Raw genomic sequence first — 19,213 nt, forward strand, 5'->3', positions numbered from 1 at the left:
TTAGATCTGCTTGGTTCATCTCTGCATTCAAGTCCTGGATATCCTTGTTAATTTTCTGTCTTGTTGATCTGTTTAATATTGACAGTGGAGTATTGAAGTCTCCCGCTATTATTGTGGGGGAGTCTAAATCTTTTTTTGGACGTTAAGAACTTGCTTTATGTATCTGGGTGCTCCTGTGTTGGGGGCACATGTATTTAGGATAGTTAGCTCTTCCTGTTGTATTGATCCTTTTACCATTTTGTAATGTCTTTCTTTGTCTCTTTTGATCTTTGTTGGTTTGAAGTCCGTTTTATTAGAGACTAAGATTGCAACCCCTGCTTTTTTTTTGTTCTCCATTTGCTTGGTAAATCTTCTTCCATCCCTTTATTTTGAGTCTATGTGTGTCTCTGTATGTGAGATGTTTTTCTTGAATACAGCACACCGATGGATTCTGACTTTTTATCCAGTTTGCCAGTCTTTTGATTGCGGCGTTTAGGCCATTTACATTCAATGTTAATATTGTTATGTGTGAATTTGATCCTGCCATTTTGTTACTGGCTGGTTTTCTTTCTCATTAGTTGACTCATTTTCTTCATTTCTGCATTTTTGGTCTTTGCCAACTGGTTTGCTTTTGCAGTGACTGGTGATTGTTCCTTTCCATGTTTAGTGTTTCTTTCAGGAGCTCTTGTAGGGCGGGTCTGGTGGTGACAAAAATCTCTCAATAATTGCTTGTTCGTAAAGGATTTTATTTTTCCTTCACTTACGAAGCTTAGTTTGGCTGGATCTGATTCTGGGTTGAAAGTTCTTTTCTTTAAGGATGTTGAATATTGGCCCCCATTCTCTTCTGGCTTGTAGGGTTTCTGCCGAGAGATCTGCTATGAGTCTGATGAGCTTCCCTTTGCAGGTAACCTGACCTTTCTCTCTGGCTGTCCTTAGCATTTTTCCCTTCATTTTGACCCTGGTGAATCTGATGATTATGTGCTTTGCAGTTGCTCTTCTTGAGGAATATCTTTGTGGAGTTCTCCGTATTTCTTGAATTTGAAATTTGGACTGCCTTGTGAGGCTTGGGAATTTCTCCTGGATAATATCCTGGAGTGTGTTTTCCAGCTTGGATTCATTCTCCCTATCATATTCAGGTACACCAATCAAGCGTAGATTAGGTTTTTTCACATAATCCCATATTTCTTTGAGGATTTGTTCATTTCTTTTTACTCTTTTTTCTCTTGTATTGTCTTCTCTTTTTATTTCATTGAGTTGATGTTCAATCTCTGATATCCTTTCTTCTGCTTGATCCATTCAGCTATTAAAACTTATGTTGGCTTCATGTAGTTCTTGTGCTGTGTTTTCAACTCCATCAAGTCGTTTATGTTCTTCTCTAAGCTGGGTATTCTAGTTAGCATTTCGTCTAACATTTTTTCAAGGTTTTTGGTTTCTTTGCATTGAGTTAGAACGTGTTCCTTTAGCTCTGAAATGTTTGTTATTATCCACCTTCTAAATCCTGTTTCCGTCAATTCTTCGCACTCCTTCTTGGTCAACTTGTGATCCTGTGTTGTTGAGGAGTTGTGATCCCTTGAAGGAGAAGAGGTGTTCTGGTCTTTGATGGTTTCACCTTTTTTGCACTGGTTTTTCCCCATCTTTGTGGATTTATCTGGCTGTGGTGTCAGAGAGCTGCTTGATGAAGTCACTTGTCTGCCTGTGGGGGCACTACTGGGTTTCTAGGGACTCCTTTAGGTTACTAAGGAAGCTTCCAGTGTCTTTTTTGTTTATGCTGGGAGACGAGGCCTGCCTCTTCCGCTGACCTGTAGGTGCTGCTGGGTTTTCAAGAATGTCCAGTTGCTACGTAGGCTTCCTTTGTTTTTTGTTAAAACATGTAGCCCAGTCTCACCCCTCTAGTGGTGGGTTGTGCCCTTTCTCCACTGGGCTGGATCATTCAGGGTTCATCTCAGACTGTGGCACTGGCTATGCAACCCACTGGAGTCAGAGCTTCAGCCCTCTGGGGTTTGTCGGGGAGGGTAGTTACCCGCCCAACTGTGCCCGGCTATCTCCCCCTTTCAGCTTTCTCTCTCTCTGGTCATGGGGTACGGGCTACCCAGCTGCTCCCACTTACAGCTCCCTCTCTCCAGGCAGGGGGAGCGGGCAATAGCTCAGTCTGCAGACTCTTATTCCACTCTGCACTTGTAATTCCCAGCGCTTGACTGGCAAAGATCCCCTGTTCTGTGTATTGCTGAGGCTTTTGGGGGAAGCGCTGTATCTGGACTGGAGCGCCAGAGGGGGAGCCTCTGACTCACTGGTCAGATGCACTTTCTGGGTGAAGCAGCACCCCCCACCCCACCTCGGTCTGCCCTGAGTGGGCTTTGCTTACCATCACACCAGACCCGTTGAGATGCACCGGGTACCTCAGTTGGAGCTATGAGATTTTGGGGTTTCTGCGTCTTTCTCGCTGGGTGTTGTGCGCTGGAGTTATGTCTAATCCACCATCTTCATCTCCAGATTTTTTAATGATTGCCATTCTAACTGGCATGAGATGGTATCTCAATGTAGTTTTGATTTGCATTTCTGTAATGACCAGTGATGAGCATTTTTTCATATGTTTCTCGGCCTCATGTATGTCTTCTTTTGTAGAGTGTCTGTTCATATCCTTCACCCACTTTTGAATGGGGTTTTTTTTTCATGTAAATATGTTTTAGTTCTTTGTAGATTCTGGATATCAGCCCTTTATCAGATGGGTAGACTGCAAAAATTTTTTCCCATTCTGTTGGTTGCCGATTCACTTAATGGTTCCTTTTGCTGTGCAGAAGCTGTGGAGTTTGATTAGGTCCCATTTGTCTATTTTGGCTTTTGTTGCCAATGCTTTTGGTGTTTTGGTCATGAAGTCCTTGCCTACGCCTATGTCGTGAATGGTTTTGCCTAGATTTGTTCTAGGGTTTTTATGGTGTTAGGTCTTATGTTTAAGTGTTTAATCCATCTGGATTTAATTTTAGCTTAAGGTGTCAGGGTTTTTATGGTGCCAGGTCTTATGTTTAAGTCTTTAATCCATCTGGAGTTAATTTTAGTGTAAGGTGTCAGGAAGGGGTCCAGTTTCTGCTTTCTGCACATGGCTAGCTGGTTTTCCCAACCCCATTTATTAAACAGGGAGTCCTTTCCCCATTGCTTGTTTTTGTCAGGTTTGTCAAAGATGGGATGGTTGTAGATGTGTGGTGTTGCCTCCGAGGTCTCTGTTCTGTTCTATTGGTCTTTATCTTTGTTTTGGTACCAGTACCATGCTGTTTTGATTACTGTAGGCTTGTAGTATAGTTTCAAGTCTGGTAGTGTGATGCCTCCCACTTTGTTCTCTTTGCTTAGAGTTGACTTGGCTATGCGGTCTCTCTTTTGGTTCCACATGAAGTTTAAGGTGTTTTTTTCCAGTTCTATGAAGAGGGTCATTAGTAGCTTGATGGGGATAGTGTTGAATCTGTAAATTACTTTGGGCAGTATGGCCATTTTCACGATATTGATTCTTCCTAACCATGTACATGAATGTTTCTCCATCTGTTTGTGTCCTCTCTTACTTTGTTGAGCAGTGGTTTGTAGTTCTCCTTGAAGAGATCCTTTACATTCCTTGTTAGTTGTATTCCTAGGTGTTTTATTCTCTTTGTAGCAATTGTGAATGGCAGTTCGTTCTTGATTTGGCTCTCTTTAAGTCTGTTATTGGTGTGTAGGAATGCTCGTGATTTTTGCACACGAGCATTTATTTTTGTATCCTGAGAGTTTGCTGAAGTTGCTTATCAGTTTCAGGAGATTTTGGGCTGAGACAATGGGGTCTTCTAGATATACAATCATGTCATCTGCAAATAGAGACAGTTTGACTCCCTCCTTTCCTATTTGAATACCCTTTATTTCTTTTTCTTGAGTAATTGCTCTGGCTAGAACTTCCAGTACTGTGTTGAATAGGAGAGGTGAGAAAGTGCATCCTTGTCTAGTGCCAGATTTCAGTGCTTCCAGTTTTTGCCCATTCGGTATGATATTAGCTGTTGGTTTGTCATAAATAGCTTTTATTATTTTGAGATACATTCCATCAATACCTAGTTTATTGAGGGTTTTTAGCATAAAGGGCTGTTGAATTTTGTCAAAGGCCTTCTCTGTGTCAATTGAGATAATCATGTGGTTTTTGTCTTTGGTTCTGTTTATGTGGTGAATTAACGTTTATAGACTTGCATATGTTGAACCAGCTTTGCATCCCTTGGATAAATCCTATTTGATCATGGTGGATGAGCTTTTTGATGTGCTGTTGAAATCGGTTTGCCAGTATTTTATTGAAGATTTTTGCATCTATGTTCATCATGGATATTGACCTGAAGTTTTCTTTTCTTGCTGAGTCTTTGCCGGGTTTTGGTATCAGGATGTTGTTCTCATAAAATGATTTGGGAAGGTTTCCCTCTTTTTGGATTGTTTGGAATAGTTTCAGAAGGAATAGTACCAGCTTCTCTTTGTATGTCTGGTAGAATTCTGCTGTGAACCCATCTGGACCTGGGATTTTTTTGGGTGGTGGGCTTTTGATTGCTGCCTCAACTTCAGACTTTGTTATTGGTCTATTCAGGGTTTCGACTTCTTCCTGGTTTAGGCTTGGGAGGATGCAGGTGTCCAGGCATTTATCCATTTCTTCCAGGTTTACTAGTTTATGTTCATAGAGATGTTTGTAATAATCTCTGATGATGGTTTGTATTTCTGTTGAATCTGTGGTGGTATCCCCTTTATCTTTGATCTGTCTAATATTGACAATGGGGTGTTAAAGTCTCCCTTTATTATTGTGTGGGAGTCTAAGTCTCTTTGTAAATCCTTAAGAACTTGGTTTATGTATCTGGGTGCTCCTATATTGGGTGCATATATATTTAGGCTTGTTAGCTCTTCTTGTTGCATTAACCCTTTTACCATTATGTAATGTCCCTCTTTGTCTCTTTTGATCTTTGTTGCTTTAAAGTCTGTTTTATCAGAGATGAGAATTGCAACTCCTGCTTTTTTTGCTCTCCATTTGCTTGGTAAATCTTCCTCCATCCCTTTATTTTGAGCCTCTGTGTATCCTTGCTTGTGACATGGGTTTCCTGGATACAGCACACTGATGGGTTTTGGCTTTTTATCCAATTTGCCAGTCTGTGTCTTTTGATTGAGGCATTTAGCCCATTTACATTTAGGGTTAATACTGTTATGTGTGAATTTGATCCTGCCATTTTGATGCTAGCTGGCTGTTTTGCCCGTTAGTTGATGCAGTTTCTTCATTGTGTTGATGCTCTTTACCATGTGGTATGTTTTTGGAGTGGCTGGTACTGGTTGTTCCTTTCTATGTGTAGTACCTCTTTCAGGAGCTCTTGTAAAGCAGGCCTGGTGGTGATGAAATCTCTGAATACTTGCTTGTTCACAAAGGATTTTATTTTTCCTTCACTTATGATGCTTAGTTTGGCTGGATTTGAAATTCTGGGTTGAAAGTTATTTTCTTTAAGGATGTTGAATATTGGCCCCCACTCTCTTCTGGCTTGTAGGGTTTCTGCTGAGAGATCTGCTGTGAGTCTGATGGGCTTCCCTTTGTGGGTCACCCGACCTGTCTCTCTGGCTTCCCTTAGCATTTTCTCCTTCATTTCAACCCTGGTGAATCTGATGATGATGTGCCTTGGGGTTGCTCTTCTTGAGGAATAGTCTTTGTGGTGTTTTCTGTATTTCCTGGACTTGAATATTGGCCTGCCTTGCTAGGTTGGAGAAGTTTTCCTGGATAATATCCTGAAGAGTATTTTGCAGCTTGCAGCTTGGATTAATTCTCTCTGTCATATTCAGGTACATGTATCAAACGTAGATTAGGTCTTTTCACATTCTTGGAGACTTTGTTCATCCCTTTTTACCCTTTTTTCTCTAATCTTGCCGTCTCGTTTTATTTCATTGAGTTGATCTTCGACCTCTGATATCCTTTCTTCTGCTTGGTCAATTCAGCTATTGAAACTTGTGTATGGTTTGGGAAGTTCTCGTGTTGTGTTCTTCAGCTCCATCAGTTCACTTATATTCCTCTCTAAGTTGTTTATTTTTGTTAGCATTTTGTCAAATCTTTTTTTAGTGTTCTTAGTTTCCTTGCATTGGGTTAGAACATGTTCTTTTAGCTCCTAGCGGTTTCTTATTACCCACCTTCTGAAGCCTGATTCTGTCAACTCATCACACATTCTCCATCCAGCTTTGTTCCCTTGCTGGGAAGGAGTTTTGATCCCTTGTAGGAGGAGAGGCATTCTGGTTTCAGGTGTTTTCATCCTTTTTGCACTGGTTTCTTCCCATTTTTGTGGATTTATCCACCTGTCATCTTTGCAGTTGTTGACTCTCAGATTGGGTCTCTGAGTGGATGTCCAGGTTGTTGATGATGAATTTCTTTCTGTTTCTTAGTTTTCCTTCTACCAGTCAGGTCCCTCTGCTGTAGGACTGCTGAGGTCTACTCCAGGCCCTGCTTCTCTGGGGATCACCTGAAGCAGCTGCAGAACAGTAAGGGTTGCTGCCAGTTTCTTCTGCTATCTTTGTCCTTGAAGGATATCTGCCTGATGTCAGTCTGAGCTCTCTTTCCTGAAGTGACTCTTTGGATATACAGGGGTCAGGAAGCTGCTTAAGGAGACAATATGTCCTTTATAGGAGCTCAAGTGCTGAGCTGTGAGCTCCGTTGTTCTTCCAGAGTTGCTGGGTAGGTACATTTAAGTCTGCTGCAGCAGAACTCATAAACCGCCCCCTTTTTTTCCCCAGGTGCTCTGTCCCAGGGAGTTAGGGCTTTATTTATGAGTTTCTGTTGTGCTGCTGGCTTTTTTCTTGGTTGCCCTGCCTAGTGAGGAGGCAGCCTAGTCACTGTTTGCCTGCAGAGGCTTTGGTGAGCTGCAGTGGGCTCCACCCAGCTCCCGTGTGAACTTCCCTGCAGTCCTGTTTATACAGGTATAGTTAGAACTGCCTTGGCAGTGGCGGCCCACGTCTGTAATGGTGGGCTGCCTCAGCAATGGTGGACTACCTCTGTAGTGGTGGAGTGCCTCAGTGGAATGGCGGATGCCCCTCTCCCACAGAGCTAGACCGTCCCGGGTTCAGCAGTGCTTGCTGTGAAACTCTCAATCCAGAGCGTTTCAGATTGCTGTTTTTTTGTGGGGGGTGGGACCAGATGAACCTGATCACCTGGCTCACTGCCTCAGAGCCTTTTTTTTGTCTCCCAGGTGTTCCAGTCACCTGTTGAAAAGGTGCTGGGATCTGTGTGATTTCCTTTGCGGTGACCCGCTACGCTGGCTGAAACAGCCACACTGAGATTCATGGCACCTTTTTGCCTGGGAATCTCCTGGCTTGGCTCCCTGTTCAGTCCCCTTTTCTATCAGTTGGATGGGCGACTCTGTCTTCTCCAAGCTCCAATCGCCAGCTAAAACAGTGCCTGGACCCGTGTAGTTTGTATGGAGAACCGCTGCGCCGGGGTGCTGGGCAAAACAGCCATGCCGGCCAAAATCGCTGCGCTGACCAAAACAGCTGCCCTGGTGACCCATGGGGCTCCTCCACCAGGGAATCTCATGGTCTGTGGGCAGTAAAAATTCATCTGGAAATGCGGTGTCCACTCACCCTCTGTGCTTTCGTTGGGAGCTACAATCCTGAGCTGCTCCTAATAGGCCATCTTGGATCTGTCCCTAAAACAGTCTTTTAACCCATTATCTAAGGTTAGGCAAGAAATCCACTTTCCCATGCCTTCTCATAATCTTTTACCAAAAATGCATTTGACTTCCCTTACATGCCTTGCATGTAGAACTGTTTCTTCAGTAGTCTCAAATACATGTTACACTGTTAACTCTTAGCAACTTTTACTTTTGGTAAAAGCCTTGTTCATAGCAATTTCCATTATGTATTAGGTGTGGAGCCTAGGACACAAAAAGGTCTGACTTTTTCCAATATAGCTAGGGGATGTGGCTAACTCCATATGTCTTGGGCCTTACCTAGCTATAAAACAGGGAAGGTGTACAGTAAGAGTCATAGTGGTGTTTTAGGAAGCATTTAGGAGGCCTAACAACCTTTGAATTATACAGCATTTCTTGCATAAATTTCCTTTCATGAATCCTTTCACGACTTATACAGACCATTTCGTCATGCTTGGGCTTTCTGACTTTTCCTAAACATACCTTTTTAAACCAGTCATTTTTCTTTAGGACAAGATTTCATCATACAGGATATTTTCTTATATAAAATTTCTTGGCCAGGCATGGTGGCTCATGCCTATAATCCCAGTACTTTGGGGGACTGAGGTGGATACATCACCTGAGGTCAGGAGTTTGAGACCAGCCTGGCCAACACAGTAAAACCCCCTCTCTACTAAAAATGCAAAAATTAGCCAGGTGTGGCAGCGGGCATCTGTAGTCCCAGCTATTCGGGAGGCCGAGGCAGGAGAATTGCCTGAAGCTGGAGGTTGCAGTGAGCTGAGATTGCGCCATTGGACTCCAGCCTATGGAACAAGAGTGAGGGTCTGTCTCAAAAAAAAAATTTCTTTATAACCTTTTTTGCATAGCTGGGGGTTGTGGTTAATTCCATGTGTCCCAAGGCCTTATCTAGAATCTAATGGCTTCAAGGTAAGTAAATAGAACAATTTTCAAAAGTCAAAGAAACAGTGTATGATCTTAAAGCCTTTAGCAAACCTAATATCTGACCCAATTTAGACCAGATGTCTGTTTTGAAGACATTTTAATTTTACCAATAGTCTTTAAAACTCTTTATTTCTGAAAAATTAATAAAGTAATGTGAACTAAAAAGCATTAGTTTTAATTTTTCTGACAAAGTATTTGATTTAAGGGCTCATTTTTCTTTAAGCCAATTAATTAGAGCTCTTTTGTGTAAGCATCACACACACAATACATACAATTACACAGACAGAGGATCCTATAGTTGTAAGGTTTTTCATTTGCCAGTTTTTAAGCTTCTCTTTAAAGCATGCATTTTTTATGGCTTAATATGCAGACACAGCCAGAAGGCAAAACTGATCTCCAGAAATTATGGGTCTTATTTTTATACCAGATCCTGTATCCCAAAAAGAAGGAATCAGCTTATCCCCAAAAGTACATTTACTATCCAGTTATTATATACCAAAGCTGTCTCCTAATGAAAAATAATTTCTGACACTACCAAAAGAAGAAAAAAACAAAAAAAAAAAGTCAAGTGACATAATATAAAACTGAACAGAACCTTAGATTTTGAGAGATCTATCTGCTGTTAGAAAATCTTAGGTTCTGTCTCGTGAGCATCAAGGAGGGCAAGAAGGCAAAATGGAGAAATAATTGTCAACTGAGAAGAGAAACAAACCAACAAAAACATTTTTAAAAAACATCCAGGATACAAGAAGAGAAAAAAAATATACAGCCTTTTAAAATATATATGTAGGTTGGATATTTGTTTTTAATGAAGTTGATTTTAACCATAGAGCTCTTAATTTTTTTTCTTTTTAAATCTCTATTTTCAGACTCTAGCCAGGAGAGATAATCAGTATTTCTGGCTTCTGAACTTTACCACAGGTAACATCTCATGAGGTTAGTAAGTTTTAAATAAGGTTATGACTTAAACGTGGACACATAAGATGTCCCAAAGAGATGGTAAGCAGTTTCCTTTTTTTTCTTTTACAAGATTTATAATTTCCCCAAAGGTAGTTTAAAGAAAGGAAAATTTAAGACAGGAGATCAAAAGCTGTCTATGGCAGGAAAAGAATTAATAAATGGCAAAAAGTTACACAAATGAAAAACCGGAAAGGACTCATTTTCTAAGCCAAGAATTAAGTCTGAGCCACCACTGTTAGAAGACAAAGCCTTGGCTACTGAGCTACAACACTGAGTGAGCTCTGTTGTCTCAGAGGGACCCTAGAGGAATTAATTTGAGCTTGCAAAGGCTTTTAACTGCTTAAGATAATTGTTAAGGCTATGACATGAATCCCCAAATTCCTGTCTTCTGCATGGTGGAGACCAACAGAAAATATCCCCACATGGTTACAAAGCTAAGCTCTCAAGGACATAAAACAAAGAAACTTTATCTGGTATTGGTTTCAGGGACCCCCAGCAAAGTTTGTAACTGACCAGCCTGCAGGCTGGCTTAAAAAGCAGGCTTACAGGGGTCCTAAGCCCATGTTCTGTCCTGTGATACCCCTCTATTGGAGAACAACACAGAAAGACAAATTTTTAGCACAAAGTACCCCAGATTTGCTACAGCCTAAGACTAGTCTCACAAATCCTTTTATTATTAATTAAACCTTTGCAGAGGAGACAGTGATGTTTACTGTTTGTACGTGCACACACACAAACACACAACATGCAGAGAGAGAGATAGGGAGAGCAAGTGTGAGAGATTTGGCTGGTAAATTCTCCTTTATGCTGGCATAGTAGGTTTCCAGGTTCCCTTTCTCTGCAGCTTCTAGAATGGAGTGGCTTTTGATGACCCTGCTCATGTGCCATAGCTAATGGGGGGGCGGGGGTGGGGGCAAGTCACTTTACAAAAGAAAATCACCCTTTTCCATTTTATGGAACCATAGGCAAGATTCTTAATTTTGTAAGATGCTGCCCAGCAGGCTGCATGGGGAACTGAATTAACATTTTTCATCACAGCTGAGGCAAAACAGACTCTAGTTACTGTGATTAGCACGCAATATTGACCTGGCAAGGCTTAAAGTTTCCTCTGTTGGTTCCCGTTGTCTTTTAATCCACTCACAAGGGAGAGATAACCTCCTAGCAGGGACTCAATGGGCAGTCTTTAGGCAGGACGGAAGAGCAGACTGAGTTAGGCTTGCTGGACATCCATCAGTAATTCCTTCAGGGTCCCCCTCCACACATAAACACACACACACATCCCACACACACACCACACACACACACACACACGCACAAACAGAAGGCCTTCAAGACACAGATTCCAGACCTACTAGCAAACCAAGCGTATTCCTCCAAACAAGTCCCCTATTCTTTGTCCATTTAGATACCCCATAATGGACTATAGACAGATACCCTGTAATGGGGCTACAACTACAGACAGACATGTCACAATCAGATTACACACAGATACCCCAAGAGGCTACCAAGAGACAGCAGCACCTTGAGAGAGGCCAACAAATCAGAAGGAAGGGGCTGTTGGCAGCACCTGGAATACTCACAGAATCAGACACCCTGCAATGGGGTTACAGACATCCTGTGATAGGGCTATGGTTATGGGACATTTCCCCAGGACTATTTCTTCATTGTAATTAAATCCATGCACACTGGGTCGGCAGTGCCTCAGTGGTAGAGATGGTGCCAGAGTTAGCCCCCAGTTCAAGAGAACTGGGCAGCCACTTGGGCGGGCCTCTGGATCCATCACCAGAGGGGGCTAGCTAACCAGGTATGATTCTGTAATCACTTTGAGCAATATAATCATTTTAACCATATTAATTTTTCCAGTTCATGAATGTGGGATGTCTTTCCATTTTTTTGTGTCTTCTTCAATTTCTTTCATTGGTATTTTATAGTTTTCTCTGTAGAGATTTTTTACTTCCTTGGTTGAATTTATTCCTAGTGTGAACCTAAAATATCTCAAACAAATCTCAGTCAATTTAGAAAGTTTGTCAAGGTTAAGGATGTACCTGTGACACAGTCTCAGGAGGTCCTGATGGCACGTGCCCAAGGTGGTTGAGGTATAGCTTACTTTTATACATTTTAGGGAGACATTAATCAATATGTATAAGATGTACGTTGGTTCAGTCCAGTAAGGCAGGATAACTCTGAGTTGGGGGTAGGGGGAATAGGGTAGGATGGGAGGTTGAGTGGGGTTGAGGGGGTTGGGAGGGGTGGGCTTCTAGGTCTTAAGTAGATAAGAGACAAAAGTTTGCATTCTTTTGAATCTATGATCAGTCTTTCACTGAATACACAATTTAGTCTGGCTTAATCGCATTTTTACATAAACAATAGGGCAGAGGAAGCAATCAGATGTGCATTTGTCTCAGGTGAGCAGAGATAAAACTCTGTTCTGTATCTGTGAAGATAAGCTATTAGTTTACATTGCCATGGTGAAATTCAACATAATTGTTTTAGGGTAAAGATCTTGAGGCCCACAAGTAATTTTCTTGTGGGCAAATTGTGAGGGAGGTATGTAGCTTTTTATATTTTTAGCTACCTTATTTAGGAATAAAATGTGAGGCAAGTTTCTCTGATGTAGTTCCCAGCTTGACATTTCCTTTGGCTTAGTGATTTTGGGGTTCTGAAATTCATTTTCTTTTCACACTAGGTATTTTTTTGTAGTTATAAATGGGATTGTTTTCTTTATTTCTTTTTCAATTAGTTTGTTATTCGTGTATAGAAATGTTACTGCTTTTTGTAAGTTGATTTTTGTATCCTGCAACTTACTGAATTTACTTTATCAATTCTAAGAGTTTTTTGGTAGAGACCTTTTTTTTTCCTGTATCGGATCATGTCAACTGCAAACAGGAACAGTTTGACTTATTCTTTACCAATTTGGATGCCCTTTATTTCTTTCTCTTGCTTAATTGCTCTGGCTAGAACTTCCAGTGCTGTGTTGAATAAGAATGGTGAGAGTTGGCATCCTTGTTCCCTTTGTTAGAAAAAGCTGGAGCTTTTCCCTATTCATTATGATGTTAGCTGTGGGTTTCCCATATGTGGCCTTTATTGGGTTAAGGTACGTTCGTTCCTTCTGTACCCAATTTGTTTGGGGTCTTTTATCATGAAGGAATGTTGAATTTTATCAAACGCTTTTTCTGCATTTACTGAGATGTTTGTATGGTTTTTGTCCTTCATTCTCTTGATGTGTTACATTTACTGATTTGTGTGCATTGAACCATCCTTGCATCCCTGAGGTGAATCCCACTTGATTATGGCATATGTTCTTTTTTATGTGCTGTTGGATTCAGTTCACTAGTATTTTGTTGAGGATTTTTGCATATATATTCATGGGGAATATTGGTCTGTAGTTTTCTTTTTTTGTTGTGTCTTTATCTGGTTTTGGTATCAGAGTTATGCTGGCCTTGTGGAATGAGTTTAGAAGAATTCCCTCCCCTTCAGTATTTTGAAATAGTTTGAGAAGAGTTGGTATCAGTTCTTCATTAAAAGTTCAGTAGAATTCAGCTGTGAAACTATCTAGTCCTGCACTTTTGTTTGTTGGGAGACTTTTATTACTGATTCAATCTCATTATCCATTACTGGTCTTTTCAGGTCTTCTGGTTCTTCTGGGTATTGTGTATGTGTCCTGGAATTTATCTATTTCCTCTGGGTTTTTGAGTTTGTTGATGTATAGTTGTTCATGATAGTCTCTAATGATCCTTTGTATTTTATGGTGTCAGTTAAGTGATGAGTCCTTTTTAAAAGTTTGTTTTTAAAAATGGTTTTGTTTGAAAAAGATAAGACACCAGAGGAGTGAGTTCAGTTCTCAAATAGAGGCTTGAGGAGCCTTTGTCTCATTGGCAACCAGCGTGTGCTACATTTTGTGTGGTTGCTGTTTTTATGGTAACTGAGGCTTACTGGCATAACAAAGGGTGACTCTAGGAACCCCTTATGGATTGTTAAACAGAGACAGTTCCTTGTGAGGATGCATTGGAAAGTGGCAAAAGGCAGGGAGAGAATGGGAAATGTGTCCATGGGGCTGCAGCTTGTTAAATTGCTGGCTCTTATTTTCGGAGACTAAGATTCGGAGACTAGGACTTATGGCTCCCTCCTCTATGAATGTGGAAAGGAGACATCTTAAAGGAAAAGCCTGGGCTGGGCGTGGTGGCTCATACCTGTAATCCCAGCACTTTGGGAGGCTGAAGCAGGCGGATCACGAGGTCAGGAGATCGAGACCATCCTGGCCAACATGGTGAAATCCTGTCTCTACTGAAAATACAAAAAAAGTTAGTTGGGCGTGGTGGCACACACCTATAGTCCCAGCTACTTGGGAGGCTGAGGCAGGATAATTGCTTGAACCCAGGAGGTGGAGATTGCAGTGAGCCGAGATCACGCCACTGCACTACAGCCTGGGTGACAGTGCAAGGCTCCATCCCCTGCCCCAAAAAACAACAACAACAACAAAAGGAAAAGCCCATTAGGAGAAGGGAGAGGAGTTTGTGGAAAATAAAACCATAAAATAAGGTAGTTTTCTTTGTTTCTTGTAGGTGCTGTGGAGGCAGCAGTTATGAAACAGAGACCCTGCTGTCTTCATGAAAGGTGCTTTTTAGTTGGGCAATCAGACAACAAAGGAAAATAAGAAACAAATATGTGATACAATATGTTAGTGATGTGTGCTAAGAAGACAAGCAGGGCAAGGACAGTGAATGGTGGGCTTGTCCCTTTAGGTGGACAGAGAAGGCCTCTGGCCAAGATCATGTGAGATCATTATGGTAGTAGGACAGTGGAGGCCCCAAGAAGGAATGTGCCTGGCAGGCCAGGAAGGAAGCCAGTGTGACCAGACAAGAAAAAGAGAGGTCCTGATATGAGATCAGAGAAGGTTCCACTTGGAGCCAGATTATGCTGTGCCTTGAAGGCCTTAGAGAACCACTAATAACAATTATAGTAGAGGAATTTTCATATTATCTTGGCTGCTTGGCTTCAGGCTGAAGAGTAGGATGAAGGGTGTAAGGTTGGTCATAGCTCAACAAGGTGGTAGCAGTGGAGGCAGTGAGAAGTCAATGGATCCTGGGTATCTTTTAAAGGTATTTCCAGGCCATGTGTGGTGGTTCATGCCTGTAATCCCAGCACTTTGGGAGGCTGAGGTGGGTGGATCTCTTGAGGCCAGGAGTTCAAGACTAGCCTGGCCAACAAAGCGAAAACCTGTCTCTACTTGAAAAAAAAAAAAAGAGCTGGGTGTCGTGGCATGCATCTGTAATCCCAGCTTCTTGGGAGGCTGAAGCAGGAGATTTGCTTGAATTTGGGAGACAGAGGTTGCAGTGAGCTGAGATTGTACTGCTGCATTCCAGCCTGGGCGACAGAGTGAGACTCTTGTCTCAAAAAAAAAAAAGTATTTCCAGTACTATTTCCTAACAGATTGGATGTGGAGTGTAAGAGAAAGGGAGGATGACTACAGATTCTTGGCCTGGCACCAGGAAGAATCAAGTTGTCACTCCCTGAGAGGGGTGGAAGATGGAGAGGAGCAGATTCTGTGTCCAAGGTGCACACATAGTCATGCGCGTGGAGGCTGGGTCATCATCATTGGATGTGTGTGTGTCTGCATTTGCAGGAGGTCTGAAAGGAGAATAGACTTTGGGACTTGTTATTGTCTAGATACTGTGGAAAGCATGAGGATGTGAAAGAAGTCACCAAGGAAGGGATGTCAGTTGAGAGGGGGACTTACAGTTAATTTCTGTCTCTTTAAGAGACATCACCTTGAGGGGGACTGCTCCTCTTCATCCAGGTTGCTGCAGTTGCCCAGAAGTGTTTGGAGTTTCTTTGTCAGGATTGCTTTTCACCTTGAAGGACGTGTTTCTGAATAACTTTGGTGGTTGCAGATCACACCTGTTGCTTGAGGATAGATTTAATTTTAGGGAAACTTGACAAATTATGCCCATCCAGCTGTGGGATTTTATAATGTGGGTAATAAATTGCAGTAATATAGTTTTATTAAAGTGAAATGTGACAAAAGTGCCATTATGTTGATTTTTGCTTTTTCCTTGGCTGAAACTTACCTTTAGGTCAGAATATTTTTGCACGTGAGTGGAGACCATTGGTTGATGAGAAGCCTTGTCCCCCATGTGCATGCAGGTTCTGGCACAGAGGAGATTCATTATCCTGAATGTAGCCACTTATTTTAACAACTGACTTATAAGTGACTCATTTCTAATCAGGGGCCCCCTCCTTACGCTGGCAAGTTGGAAGGCATAGGTTTTTCAATAGGAATTTCTATATCCAAAGTTTATGACCCCCCACTCCGATCTCCACCTCCTCTCTTAGTACTCTTGCTCCAACAATTGCTCAATTTCATGGCGACCTCCAGTGTCTCAATCCCATCTCCGACAGTCCCTCCTATCATCACTCCCACAGTCACCCAGTGGAGATTCCACAGGCTTTTGATCTCATCACTGTTTTGCAAACAACCTGCAACAATTTCCTTGTGCCTTTCTCTCCATCATGCCTGGCCAAAGCAGCCCCAAGCCCAGTTGAATCCAACTGTGCATTTGCACTGGAACCACTGCACAGGAACAGGAGAGAAATTCCACAGCCACATGCTTTCTGTGCACAGCACAGACCTCAGATGTGCACCCAGACACCCAGAAGTCTCACTCTTTTCCCTTAGTGAGTTTTTGTTCCTCTTCTCTGATACCAGGTACTTCCTCAAATACCCCCATTCCTTGTCTTAGCTAATGATTTTGTTTAATAAGTTAGGAAAACAGAAGCCACTCAATGGGAACATCCTCACCTTCCCACCACCAGGTCTACAAACCCACCAGCACAGGTATCATCCTTGACTTCTTTTTTCATTTTTTTTTTTTTTTTTTAAATAGACAGAATCTTTCTCTGTTGTCCAGGCTGGAGTGCAGTGGTGCTGTCATAGCTCACTGCAACCTTGAACTCCTTGGCTCAACGGATCTTCCCACTTCAGCCTCCTGAGTAGCTGAGACTACAGGTGTGTGCTCCATGCCTGACCAATCCCTGATTTTTTACAACTTCACACACAGGTCATTCCGTCTCTCATCATCAGTCTTTTGCACCAGCACCATCCCTATTGCTGTTACAAATACTCTTTAAAAAAGAAATCCTGTTCCCTGGCTTACCTTGTCCTATAGCAAGGCCCTTCCTCTGCTACCTTCATAATAGAGCTGCTCTGACCCTGTCTCTGCCTCATCTCCCCCAGCTGCACCTTTGTCCTGGCTCAGTGTGGCTTCCCAACACCACCCCTCCAGTGAATCGGCCTCATCAAGGCCATCAGCAACTTCTGATTGGATGTTTCTTGGTTCTTCTCTTCCTTGATCTTTTCAGCAGCTCTTGATCTAGTTGACTGCTCTCCTTGCAGTCCTGGCTCTGCAGGGGGAACCACATGCTTTTTGTTTTCTTCCTCCCTTCATGGTAGTTCCTAATTACTCTCCTTTGCTGGCTTCTGTCCCTCATCTTACTCTGAATCATTGAGTCTCAACCAGAAGCAGTCTTGCTTCTCAGAGGGCCATTTAGCAATGTGTGGAGCTATCTGTGGTTGTCACAACCAGGGGCGTGGGGGTTGCTACCAGAATTTTCAGTGGGTAGAGGCCAGGGATGCTGCTACACATCCTGTAACCCACAGGATGGCCCTGGCCCCTCAGGTGTTATCTGGACTGAATGTGAACAGTGCTGATGCAAGAAACTTTCTTGAGGCTGCTTCCTGAACCCTCTTCTTGAGTCTTTAGATCTGCTCCTAGGTGATGGAATCTAGTGCTGTTGCTTTAAATACATTTCATATGTTGGCGACTCCCAAGTTTATATCTCCAGCCTGTACCTCTCCCCCCAGCCACAGATTTGTATATCCCACTACTTACTGGGCATCTCTACTTGGAGGTGTCTTCAGCGTCTCTGCATGTCCAGTGTAGAACTTGTGATATTTCCCCCTCTGAAACCTGTTCTCCCAGCCTTCTCTGGCTCAGCAAACAGCATTGCTTCCCACCAAGTTGCTCAAGCCAGAAACCTGGGAGTCACCTTGAGTCCTCCCACTCGTCTTCAGTTAAGGCAAGAGCAGTTCCATCCATTCTTTTTTCACATTCGTCCACGTGTTTGATAATCTCTGTCCACTGTCCCGTCTTCAGTAAGTCCTCATTATCTCTTGACTTCCACAGGTCTCTCTGTTTCTTTTGCCATTCACCATGCACAGTCATCTTTTAAATACAAACCAGATCATGCCACTTCTTTTTTTTTTTTTTTTTTGTAGGGTAAAGTAATTTATTTAGTACTTTTTCCATTCCATATCATCAGGAGGATTGATTTCAACTTTCCTTTTACCTACATCAGACCAGTTGGTACTCAAAACTGTACCACCAGACTCCATAAAGGATTTGTTCATGGCACGTTTCACTTCATCAGAACCATCTGAATAGATCTGCTGAAATAATTTGTTTAAGGCTGCATCTCCCTCCAACTTTTCATTCTTTTCTTCTTCTTTTATCTCACCAACCAATTTATCCCAATTTCTTGTATAAGGAGATGATGATGGATATAGGTTCTTTACATCTGCTATGAATTGTTTTGGCGTAGGCACATCTCCTTGCCCCTCTAGCTTTTCCCATCTCACAGCCTCTGGCTTTTTCAGTTTAATTTCAATCTTTGTTGAAAATACTTTAAATGTGCTCTGTTCTGGTATTATAGGATGAAGAAGTTCCAGTTTCAAATTGTAATCCTCTCCAGAAGGAAGTTTAACCAAAGCAGACAACTGTTTTTCTGAAAATTCCACATTTACATCATTCTTCTGAACATTTTTGATCATAAGCGTAATGACTACTTGAGCTTCTGTTTGATACCAGTCATACTTGATTTTTGACTGATGAATCCACACCTCAGATTCTGAGTCATTCTGAGCTTCTTGACACCTTTTAATCCAGACACTGAAATTAGCATCTGCACTATCTAATTTTTGTCCTTCTATAAAAGTTTCTAGAGCAGCAGCATAGTTTTTTTCATGGTATTCACATATTCCTTTTCTCAACATAGCAGTGGAATTATTTGGATTGAGTTCGAGAGACTTCTTTGCATCAGCAACAGCAACACAGTAATTCCCAAGAAGAATGTGGCAATAAGCTCTTTGACAATAATACTGTGCATCATCTGGTTTCTGTTCTAAAGCCTTAGTCAGCTCCTCTAACGCCGCCTGGGGGTCCTCGTCGATTAGAGCATCCGAGAAGCTCTGGAAAAACCTCTGGGATGTTGCAGGTCCTGCTGCAGCCGCCGCCATCCCTCGTAGTCACTGTTGCTGCCGCGAGAGCTGCTACTATCGTGGTTACCACCTCTGCCACTGCCCAAAGGGGAAACCATGCCACTTCTTAAAACAACTTGGGTGGCTTTCCATTTCCTCAGGAAAAAGAAAAAAATCCCAGCCTCTTAATAACCAAACCTGCCCTGGCCTCCCTACCCTGACCGCAGGCCCTACTTTCTGCCCTACAGTCCCCTGCTCTTTTGTTCTTTGATCAAACCAAGCCCTTTCTCACCCTGGGGCCTTTGCACTGCCTTTCTCTGCCTGAAATTCTCTTCCTCTTGCCTTGGCTAAGACCTCATCATTCAGGTCTCAGCTCAGGCATCTCTTTGAGAAGCTTTCCCTGATGCCCCTAACTTCCACTCTCATC

General features: G+C 42.4%; 1 protein-coding gene and 1 pseudogene across 6 annotated transcripts in view; one reads left to right on the forward strand and one right to left on the reverse strand.

Moving 5' to 3' along the window:
• Nucleotides 1–19,213, forward strand: part of POMK (protein O-mannose kinase) — a 70,047-nt gene that overhangs the window by 23,117 nt on the left and 27,717 nt on the right. The window lies entirely within an intron of this gene.
• Nucleotides 17,786–18,842, reverse strand: LOC100402050 (SGT1, suppressor of G2 allele of SKP1 (S. cerevisiae) pseudogene; annotated as a pseudogene).

The sequence above is a fragment of the Callithrix jacchus genome, chromosome 13 (genome assembly GCF_049354715.1).
Source record: "Callithrix jacchus isolate 240 chromosome 13, calJac240_pri, whole genome shotgun sequence".
Lineage (NCBI taxonomy): Eukaryota > Metazoa > Chordata > Mammalia > Primates > Cebidae > Callithrix > Callithrix jacchus.